This window comes from Sitodiplosis mosellana, unplaced genomic scaffold (genome assembly GCF_009176505.1).
Source record: "Sitodiplosis mosellana isolate CC-2019 unplaced genomic scaffold, AAFC_SMos_1.0 Smas_scaffold_6165, whole genome shotgun sequence".
Lineage (NCBI taxonomy): Eukaryota > Metazoa > Arthropoda > Insecta > Diptera > Cecidomyiidae > Sitodiplosis > Sitodiplosis mosellana.
Window position 1 is genome coordinate 1,014,404 of NW_022601406.1, and position 14,826 is coordinate 1,029,229.

Below are 14,826 nucleotides of genomic sequence, written 5' to 3' on the forward strand. Positions count from 1 at the left end.
TGTTGGAAATGAGCTGGAACTTAGTGTGAATAATTAGTGAGTTTGTCGTTTGAAACGGCTCATTTGATCCCGTATATTTTTTTCATTCTTTTTTTCTTTCAATCGAACATTATGCATGTGTCAGTCAAACAGTCAATTGACGGCCAATATCTCGGGGAAAAATCGCTCGCATTTTAATCACTTAATCATGATTTATTTTTCTTCTTCTTTGTTTTGTCACAAGGGACATAAACAATATTATGGATAAACAATTTACACTTTGCACAAACAATGTGCTTTCTTTGCTTTTTCATTGCGAGCGCGTTTTTTTTCACTCCTGCTTCTATCGTGCAATTCTATTTGCCTGACATAGCAACTGTAAATAAAAGCATGTACTTGCCGAGAAATGAGTATATGAATATGATTCAATACGTATACAATGACTGAAACTGTCGAGTGAGTGAGCGGGAGAGAGTGCGCTCTCAGTAAATTACATTAAATTTAGCTTATAATTAATGATGTGTCATTCGGCCAACATTATTTTGATATTATATCATTTTGCATAGCAAAGCAATTTGCCTCTCCATCATATCAAAAATGACCACGGGAAAAATTGGCTTCGAGCATAATATAGAGGTTCGGCTTCACTTGTTCTCGAAACAAAAAAGAACACACACACACACACACACACACACACACACACACACACACACAACAGAGAGCGAGTTAGGACCCCATAGTCATAATTAGCGCTCGACAATTATTATTGGCGAATCGCCATTTAATACATTTTATTTTAACGAGGAGAGCAGCAGCAGTAGAAAAAAAAATTCATTCGAAATAAATCAAGGTTTGTGTATGGTATCGAGCGCACGAAATGGCCATTTGGTTGCGGCCAAAATTTTCGATCGAAATTAAATGACAATTATATTATGAGCACGATGTGTTAACCAAAATGCCGGGCACATCAAATGCTTCAAATCATTTCATTTTGTGTGCTTCAATACTCCAGTCTCTTATTTTTCGTCGTTCCCCCACGCGCGTTGAGTCCATCTCATCGAATACACATCGGCAAAATATTGAATGGACCAATTGTCGATTGTTGTTTTAGAGAAGAGTCGTAACCCAATAGCATAACCGGGACCAAGGTTTCTACCTTAAACAATATTATAAATAATTACGAAATGAACTAATTCTCATAAATTCTGAGTAGTTAGTTTTCGGTACAGGTTTTACCATACATTTATATAAATACTCTCTTTCACGTTCACAACATCCATGTTCCTTCGTTTGTTCGTTCGTTCGTTCATTCATTCAAACTCCAGCTTTTGTGAGTTCGGTTCGGTTTGGTCAATATTCTTTTCCATCGGGAGCGATCTGACAACTTGAATGTTCTCCCGCTCTCTCGCACATTCAAATGCATTGTATCGAAGGAGTCCAAATGAAAGTCAACCAAAATTAAGGATTTATACAGCTTCTGATGCTGCTGCTGCTGCTGATGCTGCTATCCAGTTCTGTCCACTCGTCGATGCCTTTGAGCAAAATTGTACTTTGTATTTGTATGTATCGCATTAATTACTTACACGTTCATCATCAAAATTGTGATACATTGTTCAGATATTTATTGTATGTGTATGTGTGTGTGTGTGTGTGAGAGAGAGAGAGAGAGTGTGTGTGCCGAGTGTATCGGTAAACAAATTTGCAATTATCTTTGATGTCATAGCGTTGGATTCGACATTCGCAATTCGCACACCGAGTGGTCCAATTTCTCTGGGATTTTATATGCTACACACATACCTGTTAGAAAATAGAAAGAGAAATAGAGAGAGTGAGTGAATGGGAAAAGTATCTATGTAAAACAAAAAAATAAAAATGGGCCACATTAGCATAGGGATTAGATGGAGCAGATAATTTACACTAATTATGTACATTTCCATTTAAATTCTTGTCATTTATTTTTGCCAATCAACCTGAGATCTATCCGAGGAGAGTGATTTGGACGGCAACGAACGAACACGACGAAATGTTTTTTCCGGTGTTTAATGCACTATTTTAAGGTAAGAGCAATTTTCGTTAAGCCTGTAATTTGACAAAAAAGAACCGAGCCGGGTTCAGCATTTCGTTTGAAATCCCGAAATTGCGGTTTTGCAACATAAAACGAAGTTGACAGGGAAGCTTGAATTATAACAAAAACCGACGACTTTACAAGAATGCGCTCGCGCATTTTATTACAATTGAAATAAAACTCAAGTGGTAGAGAACTATTGGCGGGGGTAATCTGTTGCCTCATCATTAGAGAAAACAACAGAAAGATGTTGGAAAATTGATTGCGGCTCAATTGTGAATCTGTCGCTTCCAAACTAATTTGACAGTTGATATTTGATCCGTAAGCAGCCTATACGTAACCAAGAACAATAGCCAACCAATCAAGCGAAATCTATATATATATATATATACACTACGTATACAATAACCGAGTTAAATAGAGCGTAACTGAAATTTGAGCGATTTCTTTTGAAATGTGGCACTGTGATTAGGCTTTAAATAAATGTCTCTAATTTCGTTTTAACATCAGATTTTGCATGTTTTATGTCGTGTGTTTTTTGTTCGCTTCGTTTTTGTTTGTTGTTTGGCTCTCACTCGGTGTGTGTGTGTATGTTTTTTTTTCTCCTTCAATTGGCTACGTTATTTGGCTTCGAAATGTGCAAAGCGACAGCACACCGAGTGAGAGAAAGAGAAGAGAAAAAAAAATGAAACATTGTTTTTGATGATAGCGATATGAGGACGCAATGTTTCCGATGCGGTCTTCCGTGCTGCTGTTGAATGACATTTAAAATGTATAACGTGTCTATGGCGGCATGCATTTAGGGTGAGGCCCTCCTCTTGAAAGGGACATTATGGATTTGGAGCAATCAGCAAAGAGAGACGAAACGATACCAAATGACAACAACAATTGTGCGCCGGCAAACACACACACATTTTGGCTAATGTTGCAACTGATACTTTTCTCGATGTTGTAGAAATTCAGCTTATTTGACGTGTGCGACTTTTTTCGGTTTACTTTCTCTCTCGCGCGCTCTCTCTCCATGTCGTTTTTCTCTGTCATTACATCACTCGGTGTGACTGTCGTGTGTGTCGGTCTCTCTGTGTTTTTTTTTGTTCGGTTCTTTCGATGCGTTTAGATGACGTATTTTTATGTTGTGTTATCTGCTGCCATTTATCAAACAACATAGAAAGAAATGTACGCATATAGAGACACGGCATTTTCAAATGTTTTCGTTCATGATTCGGCACACAACATGCATTATCTGTAATACATGGCTCTTATCTTCATCTCTCTAGCTCTAGTGTGTGCGTGTGTCTGTGCGCGTTGCTGTCGTTTGTATTTTTTTTTTCTTCTCTCTTTTGGTTCGAACATTTGCTTGCTTTTGCTTGCTCTCCAACTGATTTCTGGGTTTTTGGTTTAGCTTTATACTAGTTTTTTTTTTCATTCACACCGTGTTTATATGTTCTACATTGGCAAAAGGGATGGAAACGGGCGTGCGACAAACGATATGTGTTCTCATTTCACAGTTCGAGCAGATCATTCGTTCGTTCGTTTGCACTCACTTTGGCTTGTGTGTCTCGCGCTCCCGTTTTCGGTTTTCTATCACCAGGCCAGTGCAAAAAGCGACCATGTCGATATGAAACACGTGGCCATACACCATCCCCGAAAAAAGGTATAAATTTATAGCTTCGAACCAACACATTCATTTAGAAAATATATGTATTATAATGTAGAAAGTGTTGTATGCGCGCGCTCGCTCGCTCGCTCGCCCTCCTGATACGCTAGAGTGCTTAACAGTGCAAAAGCACCAAGGCACCATAATATCGGTTATCTATGGATAGAAATGGTGTTTTATCTTTGCAATGCAACCAAAAAGAAGGGAAAAAAACAACATTGATTACGTCGTACATATGGGGCTTTTTTGGTGCCCATCTCTCATACAGAAGCCACAGCTCCTGTTCCTCCGTTGTGTGTGTGTTTTTTTTCTCTCCTTCCAAAGACAAGCGTTCGGGCGCGAGATAACATTATCTCGATGGTATTGTATTGTTTTTAGGCATCGGCCATCACAATCGCATATCTCACATGTTCAATTTCCAGAAAAATTTGTTTTTGTGTGCGTGTGTGCACCAGATCGGTGATATTGGCCGATTTTTCTCTAACATGGCCCAGCACAAACCAAATGACGTTGTGTGACAAAAGTGGATGTATGTCAGCGAAATATGTGCACGGTTTTTATATAATTGGCTGATTTAATGGCGCACTAAAATAAAGTACAGAAGAAGAAAAAAACGAATGAACGAACGAATGAGGCTGGAATTGCAAGGACAACGGCAAAAATGATCGGTACCTAGCACATAGTATCGGGTAGTGTACGCACGTTTTTCTCTCTATCTCTCTCTCTCTCGCTCTCCATCTCGGTTTGCCTCGAAAAACGATTGATGTATTATTTGACGTGTTGCCGTGTACAAATTTCGTTTGAGCATACATAAAACACGTCGTCATCATCATCATCATCGTTAATAGCGTGTAACAATGCCATGATCCCGTGGATGCTGTGCAAATGCGCGACCATACACAAACTGACCTACCGAATACGAACGGAATATGAACGGTCTTTTTTTTTCTCTCTTCATATTTATTCGATGAATTCTAACAGCACCTGACAGCCACCACTATCGCCATGGGCAATGCAAGAGACAGAGGGATGGAGACGGTAACGTGATCCAACATTTTGTAGCTTGGCTACGTTTGCATTTTTCAATGATGTTTCGACGTATAGCCTGCCTGTCCGCCTGCCTGTGTTTTGTGTTGTACCGTGTATTTATTCAGGCCATCTCGGATAATTTCCCATGCAAAGATTTCCACCAAAATATGCCAATTTGATGGAATTCGGATAAAGGCGAACCTTTTTTTGTCTGGTACAGTGGAGCCGAAATCAATCGAATTCTAGTAATGGAGGTTCATGCATTTTTATTAGCATATTGTCGACGACGACGACGACGACTACTACTACGACTTTTTTTACGCAACAATGAAGAGTGCTGTTTCAAATTGGCACTTGAGAATCATGACAGCTCAACAAAGAAGCAGAGACAAAGGCAAAGGGAGAGACACCGATTGTAAGTAAGTTCCGTGTTTTAAGGTTTTCAAGTACAAATCACTTCGGGGATTATAAGGTTGGCCTAATTCTATATTTAAAAGATATTAAGTGACAGAACCTCGGTTGTTTTGTTACACAGTTGAGTTTATTACACGCACGTATTCACTCGTACATATACCAAAAAAAGGGCATTTAATCTCTATCCATTAAAATTACTCTTTTAGATCTTATTGCACTGGTAATTGATAATAGTGATTCCTTCCCTTTTACGCCATTGTTCACCGGAGTGAGTGACAGACTAGAGAACATTAAAAACAGAAATAACAAAGGGATATTTTAGAGGGAGAGAGAGCAAGCGAGCGCAGAAAAGAAACGCATCACAAAAAACGCAAACTTTTTTTTCTATAGCAATTCAGAGTAGAAACAGTGTGTGTGTGTGTGTGTGTTTACACCCTTTTGCTTTCACGGGCCAACTCACTTTGGCAACAAATTTCATAGCGGATTAAATCGGCAATTCCAAAGAGGGACAAATTGAGATTCGAATTAGGCTCAATTTAAATCAGCCCAACTTTTGAATGTGTTTCTAGCGACAAATGTAACGTATACGTAATTCATACACTCTCTCTCTCTCTCTCTCTCTCTCTCTCTGCTCGCTCTTTCTCCGGTTACATTTTGTTTTTGTTGCCATTACCGCTGATACTGTTGCTGTTGTGGATTCTCATTCGGCTCCTTTTCCGAACAACAACAGCAAAAAAAATACCAATTTCATTGTTGGCCAAATCTTTCACTTCGAAATACACATTTCAGAGAGTTTATATCCATTTCGGCGGGGCAATTGATTGCAGATCGGGTCTTGGGCTGTTGTCTCTCTCTCTCTCTCTCTCTCCGACTGTTGTACAACAACCGAGACATATATCGTTTTCTGTTTTTAATGAAGTTCATTTAAATGGAAATGTTTTTTTTCTTCTTTTTCTACTCTTCGTTCGTATTTTTTTTGTTTTGATCTTTATTTTTCGTTCGGCTTTTGTGCGTTTTACCATAAGCGATTCCGCGTCGTATTTTATTTCAATTGTTTATTTAAATGATTCCTTTCTTTATTTGTGCTGTTGATGCTGCTGCCGTTGCTGCTGTGGTGGCTGTTGCTTTTATTTCTCGAATTTGATTGTATTGCTTGCTGCGTAAAATACTCGGCATTGAGTGAACATTGAGTTCAGCTCAGTCTCTTTCTCTCTCCCTTATCGGCAATCCGAATGAAATTACTTGTGGCTGACTGAGTGAATGAGACTTTAGATTCAGTGAATCGGATTCACTGGGTGCGTTTCGCTCTCTCTCTCTCTCTCTCTCTCTCTGTGTGTGTGTGTGTACTCCGCTCGTGTTCTCTGTTTAAATGCATTTACACAGATAAATGTGAACCACCGTGGTTTAGTTACACATTGTCTCTAGCTCTCTGCTGCTTTTTTGTGTATGTGTGTTCGATCGTGTGTGTTTCTGGTTTTCATGCTTCTTATTTCTTTGATACGCACTCTATGTGTGCTATACGTTGTTTTTTTCCACATCTCTCCCGTCATTCTTTTTATTGCATCAATTTTACGGAACGGCAACATAACCATCGCATCGCATTTGCTGCCGTTTGTTGAGCATACAGATATACACACTGTTCATTGAATCGATGGTGTGTATTGATGCCGTTTGCTTTGTAGATTAGTCCGCGATAGTGGCGGAATTATGTGCTGAGCACTATGCCGATGTCATTTCGAATCAGCAACGACGACGATGACGATGTTGAGCACAGTGAGCGAGAGAGATATACAGATAGATAGCGTAACAACACAACCCTCTTTACACACAATCGATACCCATTTCGTTAAGAGGTAAAACTCGAAAATGGCATTCTGTGTATATGTATATGTACCGTTCAGATTGCAGCACATTTGTCACACTGAATGACTAAAAAGCAAACACACATCGATTATTCGGATTGCAACCGAAAATAGAGATGAATCATTTCCCACCACTCAGTCAGCCAGCATACAACAGCACCATCACCATCACCATCATCACCACCGTGTTTCGTCGTGCACTTCATATTAATTTGCATAAATTATGTGTCGTCTTCATCTTATTCAATAAAATGATTACATATATCATTATTACATCACACATTCGGATGGAATATATGCGGGGATGTTGCTGCTGCTGCCGTTGATGTTGCTACTTGAGGGGTTCGCTCATTCGTTTCATTCTTGTTCATTTACAATTTCCAAATCATTTCAAACGCTCGCGCGACACAGCATTTTTATTTGATTTGATTTCAAGATCGTTTCATTTTACTTGAGATTTCATCGGTTTCATCTCACGTCGCAACACACGCGAGAATCAAATGGAAGCACACGAGCGAGTAAGTGAGAGAGAATGAGCGAATGAGTGAGTGAGAGAAAAAAAGTGCATTACATCGGTTTTGGTTAGTTGCAATATAGGGCTGTTGCTGCTTTTTGCCTGATAGTGTTTTATTGTAATGTTTCTACTTTCGCCCAAGCCAATCCAAAAACCAACCACTTATGCCATAAAATCCGAGCTGATGACAGACAAGTAAATAAAATTTCACGACAGAATAAATATGCGAGAGCGAGATTGCGTTTGTTCTGCTTTTTTTTTTTGGTACGCTTGTTCGGTTCCAGTGTCTCGCTCGTTCGCTCTCCTTCGTTACCGTTCACAATGGATTCAAAAACAGGAACGGCGTCGTTTGGGTATTTGCATAATTACATTTTAGATAAGACTTCAAAAACATTGCCCTTTTTTTGGTTTGTGTGTGTATGTTTTTTCTCTGTCTCTGTCGTTCGCTCGAATAAAGCCACGCAGAATATGCGCGAGATATGTTCATTGCATTGCATTTTCTGAACCGTGGCTAGCGCGGGATTTTAGCGACCAACTGCTTTTAGCTATGAGAGGATAAAACAAAAAGTACGCGACAATTTTCGGAACGGATTTGGTCAGGATTTTCGACGAATAAAACTTTCGCTTGGATCTTTATATTCGGTTTTTTCGTTCTGTACTTCGTCTTATTTTGCTGCTTTTCTATTTCGTTATTGCGAGAGTAATGCTCGTTTGAAACGCTAACTGCTATGGACATGATAGAATATATAGAAAAGGGGGGACGGAATCTTGTAAACAAATCGCGATTCTGTAGTTTATGGCTTTTCCACACCTCACTAACAATGATATCGTTTACGTGCCATGTTTTATACGGTAATCATCAAAAGCGAACAACGCATAAATAGAACGGTCGTTGGTGCCGTCGTTGTCAACGTTGCCTGCTGCCGCCACCACCATCACCGCGCCCTCACTTTAAATATAACAAGCATTACAAACAACTGAAACTAATCAAATGCGATTAATCTTTTACATTAAATTACAAAAATATGCTCTTAATATTCAGGATTTTTTCAACGGTTTGCCGGAATTTTAATGAGCATTTTTTGTGCGCTGTGTGTATGGTTTTTATTTATTTTTTCTGGAGAGAGAGAGAGAGCAAATAACAAAGGATACCAGAAATTTGAGGTGAATTCTTGTCATGTTTTTTGTCGCAAAATTTCAGTGCAGTTTTTTCTTCCTTGTTGCAACTTTTCATCGAATTAAATCTGATAAAGTATGAAAGTCTGCATTTTTAATTATAAAACCATGGTGCACTGGTGCACTCGGCAACGTTAAAATCTAAAGTCATTTCAATAAAAATAATTGCGCTTCGTTAACATTGTTTAAAAGTCAAGCAAAAAAATGGCAAAAAAAGGTTAAACATATTTCAAACGACGTTGTCGACGTTCATTCTTTGAATCGATCGGATCAACGTTGGATTATGGTGGTTATACCACAAATGCAACCGAATTCCATTCCACATTGCTCATTTTGGTTGAGCGACTCGATTCAAGTGATCAATTGTCATATTATTAGAATTAAAAATCTTCACATTGAGAGCAAAAACTTCTCTCCTGCTTCTCCTCTTTCTTCTTCTCCTCTTCCTTTGTCTGATCTAAATTCATTAGATTCTATAGCCCAGCAGAGCGAAAAAACTGTAATGCTTTCATTTCGACGTGTTTCAATTTCTTTTTTTCTGTGCAAAAAAAAAATTCATTCAGTGTGTCTAGGCTGTGTAAGGTGATGGCATTTCACTTGCTGGCACGAAAATATTCGGTTAATTTACGTTTCGGCCATCTCGGACCTCTCTTGTTGCACAAGCACATACACACACACACAGCGAGAGACAGACAGACACTGAGAGATCCTCGGCTATCGTTAGCACTAATCTCATAGAGTGAATGTTTCTGCCATTTTCTCCTCTTACACATTTTCGCCATTTAGTTTTATCTTTGGTGCTCTTTTTTCCGGCCATTCCATGTCGTAGGAGTGCGAATACTTTGTTGTTATACATTTTAATAGAATGAAAGCGTGGAGCGAAAAAAAAGAGAGCATTGCTTGATTAAAGCTTGCCTTCGGACAGGTTGAACACTTTTCAAAGTGATTTCAATTTTCTGCAGCGTGTCTATTAAGAGACGGGAAAAACTTAGAATTTCATTCGCATTAACACTGCCTTAATTGATTTCGATTTTACTGTGATTGCTTTTTTTTCTGTACCCGGCCAACATTGCCACCGCACCACATCGCACCACCGCGACCAACCGATCATTTGATGGAAAATAATGCCTGGCATTTTCAACATAAATTGCTAGCCCATAAATGCATATTTACTACATTGTTTAGATTGGTCAAGTCGTTTTTCACCATAAACCGCATGAAATAAATCGCATTTTGGAGCGGCTGTGTGGTCAGCAAAATGTTCAGAGCGAAAGAGAGCGGGAAAAAAGTGAGAGCGGCGCACCGAAACGACCAAAATCATTTTTGGCATTTTTACTTGAAATTAATTTGATACTTTTTCTCTCTTCCGCTCTCCCGCTCTCTCGCTGCAAAGTTATTATTTCTTTCCATAAAAATGTACCGTTATTCGTGTTTGCACGAACCGAAAAATTCAAACCCAGAACCGCCGCACCACGTATCCGAATGTGTATGGAAAATAAAACACCAACATCATTCTTAATCCATGGCCCGGCTACCGCATATAATCTAAAGTACTATGAGAATTTATGTTTGCATTTTTGTGCTCATTCTCTCTCTCTTTCTCTCTCTGCATTTTTAATTGCTGCTCATTTCATTTACTTCACGCAAAAGTAAAAAAGCCGCCACGTATACATTTTCTCTCTCACACTCACACTCGCACTCACTCTCTCCATATGTATGTTTATCCCTTTAATTCCTCTAAACTCAATTGATTGTTTTTAATTGTTGTTTTTCAGTTTAAAAACGATAGCACCACCAATTAATTGTGCACATAAAAGTTTCCGCAAAATTGTTCCACCATCGTTTTAATTCACTTCGTACGTTCGGTTACATTTTACTCACATCGTCAATTGTGCGATGAGCGTGGCAGCGGCGTGCACACGGGTTTATGGATCGTTGCGAATAATATGTGTGTGTGCGGATGTGCGTGCATGGCAATGGCTTTGCCGCCACCACGTTTGAAGTAGAAATGTGATTTTGTGCTTGAGCAATCGCAAGTGTTGATTGATACTTGGCGCTCCGATAAATGCCTGGCAGCGGCAAAGTTTTTCACCGGATTTGCTAATGCCGTACATATTTACTTTGGAATAAAAGAAAAAAAGCAGCGGGAAGAACAAAGTGATAAATATGCGAACAAAAACGTGAGAATGAGTGAGGAGCAGTGACATGAAGAGTGAAGAAATGAGTGATATAATGGGATTGGATGTGTTTTCAGGTAACGTTCGGAGGGAAAAAGCAAATTGTAATTATAATAACAATTAGTATGGCAAAAGCTTCGAATTAAGCAGCTGCCAACATATATATAAAATGGGTGGAAAACACACACACACATTTTGAGCGCCAAAGAAGTGAGTAAGTGAACTAATGGGCGGCGAGAGAGGGGAAATGAAAATGAGCATATGCGTTTTAGAAAGTTCGAAAGTATGTAAAACGCCCGGGTCCCATATCTTATTAATGACATTTTCCGAAACTTATCCAAATTTTACACTTCCGCAACACAACCATTTGGCTACATAAATATTTGATAAACGACATACATCTAATGGAAATTGAAAGAGTTTGCCTAAATATTAATGAAGCAAAGAAAATTGCATGATTAAATTATGGTACAACTAGCGCTTTAAGTACTTTGTCGAATTCTTGACGATGACGATGACGACGACGACGACGAGGACAACACAACGCCACATCGTCAACAAAACCAACAAACGTCTTTTTCCGTTGACTCTTCTGACATGGAAGATGGAACAGAAAAGTGTCATCGATTTCGACGAACGTGGGTAGGTAGTCGTATATTTGGCTGTAAATTTAGTGTGTTGGTCCAATCATTCATTTTGGTTTTAGTTGACACTCGCTGCTACTACACACCATAGTTGCGTTCAGTGTCGCATCATTGAACATTGACCATGAGCCAAACAGCCCCCCAATTCCGATCGATCGACAGAGAGGGAGAGAGAGAGAGGGAGAAAAAAAAGAGTGAAGGCGAACCGAAACAAAATGAAAACAGAAGAAGAAAAAACGTTGACAGCACGAGAAATATGTTCGAATTGAACAATGTGCTATCGATTACCGTTCGGCATTGCAAAGGAATTCAAAATCGAAAACGAACAACGGCACACTTTTGATTCGAAAAATTGAAAACAAGAGAGAGAGAGTGATGGACGAAATACACCGACAGCAGAAAAAAAGCGCACACGCCGAAGAAAAATGTGATATTTGAAACATGTGTTCGTTACACGCAATCATTATTTTGCATAGTTTTTCAAAGTGACTGCATTTCCGTAACTTAACGAACTGACCATGCAAAAATTGTTCCCGTTCATGCTAACATGCACTGGATATGGAATCGTCGTCGTCGTCGTCTTCGTCTTCGTCTTCGTCGTCCACTTTAAATATTCATTGCATTTCGCCATGAATTTGTTTTCCTTATACATTCGTTTCGTTGTAGTTTTCGTCGTTATGTTATGTGTGTTTTTTTTATTCTTCTCCTCCTTCTTCTTCTTGCTCATTTCTCTCTTTCTTTGAATGGTTTTGTTCCGTTTTAGCTCCGGTGTGTGTGTATGCATACCATTGCGTTGTTCGTTAGTCGATTTGCTTCTTCATCTGTCCACATCGTTCTTGGTTTATCCTCTCGGAAAAACGTATTCAGTGTGCCGGTGCTGCCATTGCCGTCAATAATGCTAAAACGCAATGAAACGTGAAAAAAGATGGAACTCGGCAGTGCATTGTCATCGCATTATGGATTTGTCAACAACAATACAAAAATTGAAGAACAGAAGAAGAGAAAAATAAAATGACAACGACGAAGAACAAAAGAAAAGAGAAAAAATTATAGCAAAGTCTTTATTTTTCTTCAGAATTTTTTATTATTTATTTTGTCCGTTGTCATCAGTGACGGTGGCTTAAGTGGGTGGGAGGACGGACGAGGTATTCATGCAACAACCTCAAGAGGTATTGATATTAAATTGAATCATCTTCGAATGTTGAATTGTACACAAACTCACTGCCTGCACAAGAAAAAGGACGCAAACACACTCATACAATTTTCCTTGAATATATATCTATCTTATTTTTTCCTTCTCTTCATTCTCTGTGTCTTGGTATCTCTGTTTTCTCCGTTGGTTTTGCAATCACAAAATGTCAACGACGTTGACGTTATTTGAATTATCCATCGACAATGCAATTAAGTATTTATGTTATTCGTTCGAATTGTCACACAGAGTCAATGCAAACGTGCTTCTGCTGCTGTTGCTTCTCCAATACATGTAATAGAATTCTCATTACAGGTGCCAATTTCTTCGTGCTCCATACACTCACTCACTCGCTAGCTCTCTCTCACTCTCTCTCTCTCTCTCTCTCTCTCTCTCTCTCTCTCTCTCTCTCTTGCTGTGTGTATGGTAAGATCGCGCGAGCACGATATTCAGTTGGTTTTCACGTTTATATAAAAACGTGTGCAAACGTTGGCAGCAATGCAATCGATGTAGAAGAAAATGAAACAATTTTGCGAGTATCTTGATGTTAGTCAAAAATTATGAATGACACGAACACTATACATTGCCTCTCATTCGCTCTTTTTTCTTTTTTTTTAACTAGTAATTTCGCTCGTTCCGTTCTCTCGCTCGCTCATTCGCTCTAAATCAATTCCGCGTATATATGATATCAGTTATAAAAAATTGTTTGTCTTTCTCTCGCACGCTCGCTCGCTCTCGTTCAATAAAGATAGATTTTTCATGAAAAATGCGAGCACATTTTTCTCTCTCATGCAATGTGAAAATTGAAACGAACGAATTATTATGAAACGAAGAACGAAATCCTCTTAAATGCATTCATTTCTCTGGCGCGTACACATAAACACACACACACACACCGGTTTTATGTATCCGAAATACACAAGAAAATATAGCGAACGAACGATTTTCGTATCGAAACATACAAAAATGCTGGATAAACACTTTGATGTATGACGAGAAATAAATTCGTTCTTTTTTTGTCTCAGTTGCTGTACAAACGAGTGAGAATGAGCGATGGTGTGAGTGAGTAAATGAGAACAAGAACAAGAACAAGAGAGAGAGAGAGAGAGCGGGAGATAGTGAAACCGTCACAGAGAAGCAAGAATGAAGAACACAACGCATACTGAGATTAGGATGCGAAAGTGAGCAGTGAGTTTCATTTTTACAGAAATTGTATTAAGTTGTTGCCATCATCGGCACCATCATCAGCTTTCTCTCGTCTTTTAATGCTGCCAAACGAGTAGAATTTCCAGAAATGTCCTCCACACTCTCTCGATCTCACACACACACACACAAATAAATTGGCAAAAATGTATAACGATGATGCTGACGATGATGGCGACGGAAGAGTTGACCTGCCCGTGTATCTTTCACCTGTTTAAGGAGCTCGTTCCAGTGTTTTAATTAATTCGAAATTGTATACCGATGCTCATGAAATATTATACCGTCATTATTCGAACATTACAACACTTTGAGTCCTGTAATCTGTGCATCGGTGCAATGTATACACAAACGCCCACTCTGTAAATGAACTCTGTCTCTCTTGCATCCTGCCCCTCTCTCTTTCTTCATACCTTGCTCTCGCTTCTGTTTGTTCGCTCGTCCTACGTTCTTACTTTGGCGTCAAATTGCATTGCAAACGCACTTAATCGAATGAACGAGAACGAAATCTACACAAAAACAGTGTTAAGTGCTAAAAATGTCGACCAGAACCAAACGACACGGATCCAAACGACAAACACTACCAATAACAAAAAAAAAATAAACGGCAACAGCAGCCACAGTCGCAGTTACCATCAACCGTATTGCATCAGAGCTCAGAAAAAATGGCGAAATTGCAACGAGCAAAAGTGCCGGTGATTTCAATGTTGGATCCGTGCGAATGTGTACCAAGAAACAAGCAAATGGCGCCTCAAAAACAACAATTTATTTCGTTGCACATTCGCATTCCAGCGCCCTCAGCTTCAATAGAGAAAAGTCAACCCAACGTGAAAATCTTCAAAATGAAATGCGGAATTTAATTAAAATAAGAATCAGAACAAACGACAAACGAACCATGGTTATTATTTTTATTTTCGTGT

General features: G+C 39.1%; 1 protein-coding gene across 1 annotated transcript in view; it reads right to left on the reverse strand.

Moving 5' to 3' along the window:
- LOC129574585 (neural cell adhesion molecule 1-like) overlaps positions 1-14,826 on the reverse strand; it is an 84,458-nt gene that overhangs the window by 50,803 nt on the left and 18,829 nt on the right. The gene's annotated exons all lie outside the window — the stretch shown is intronic.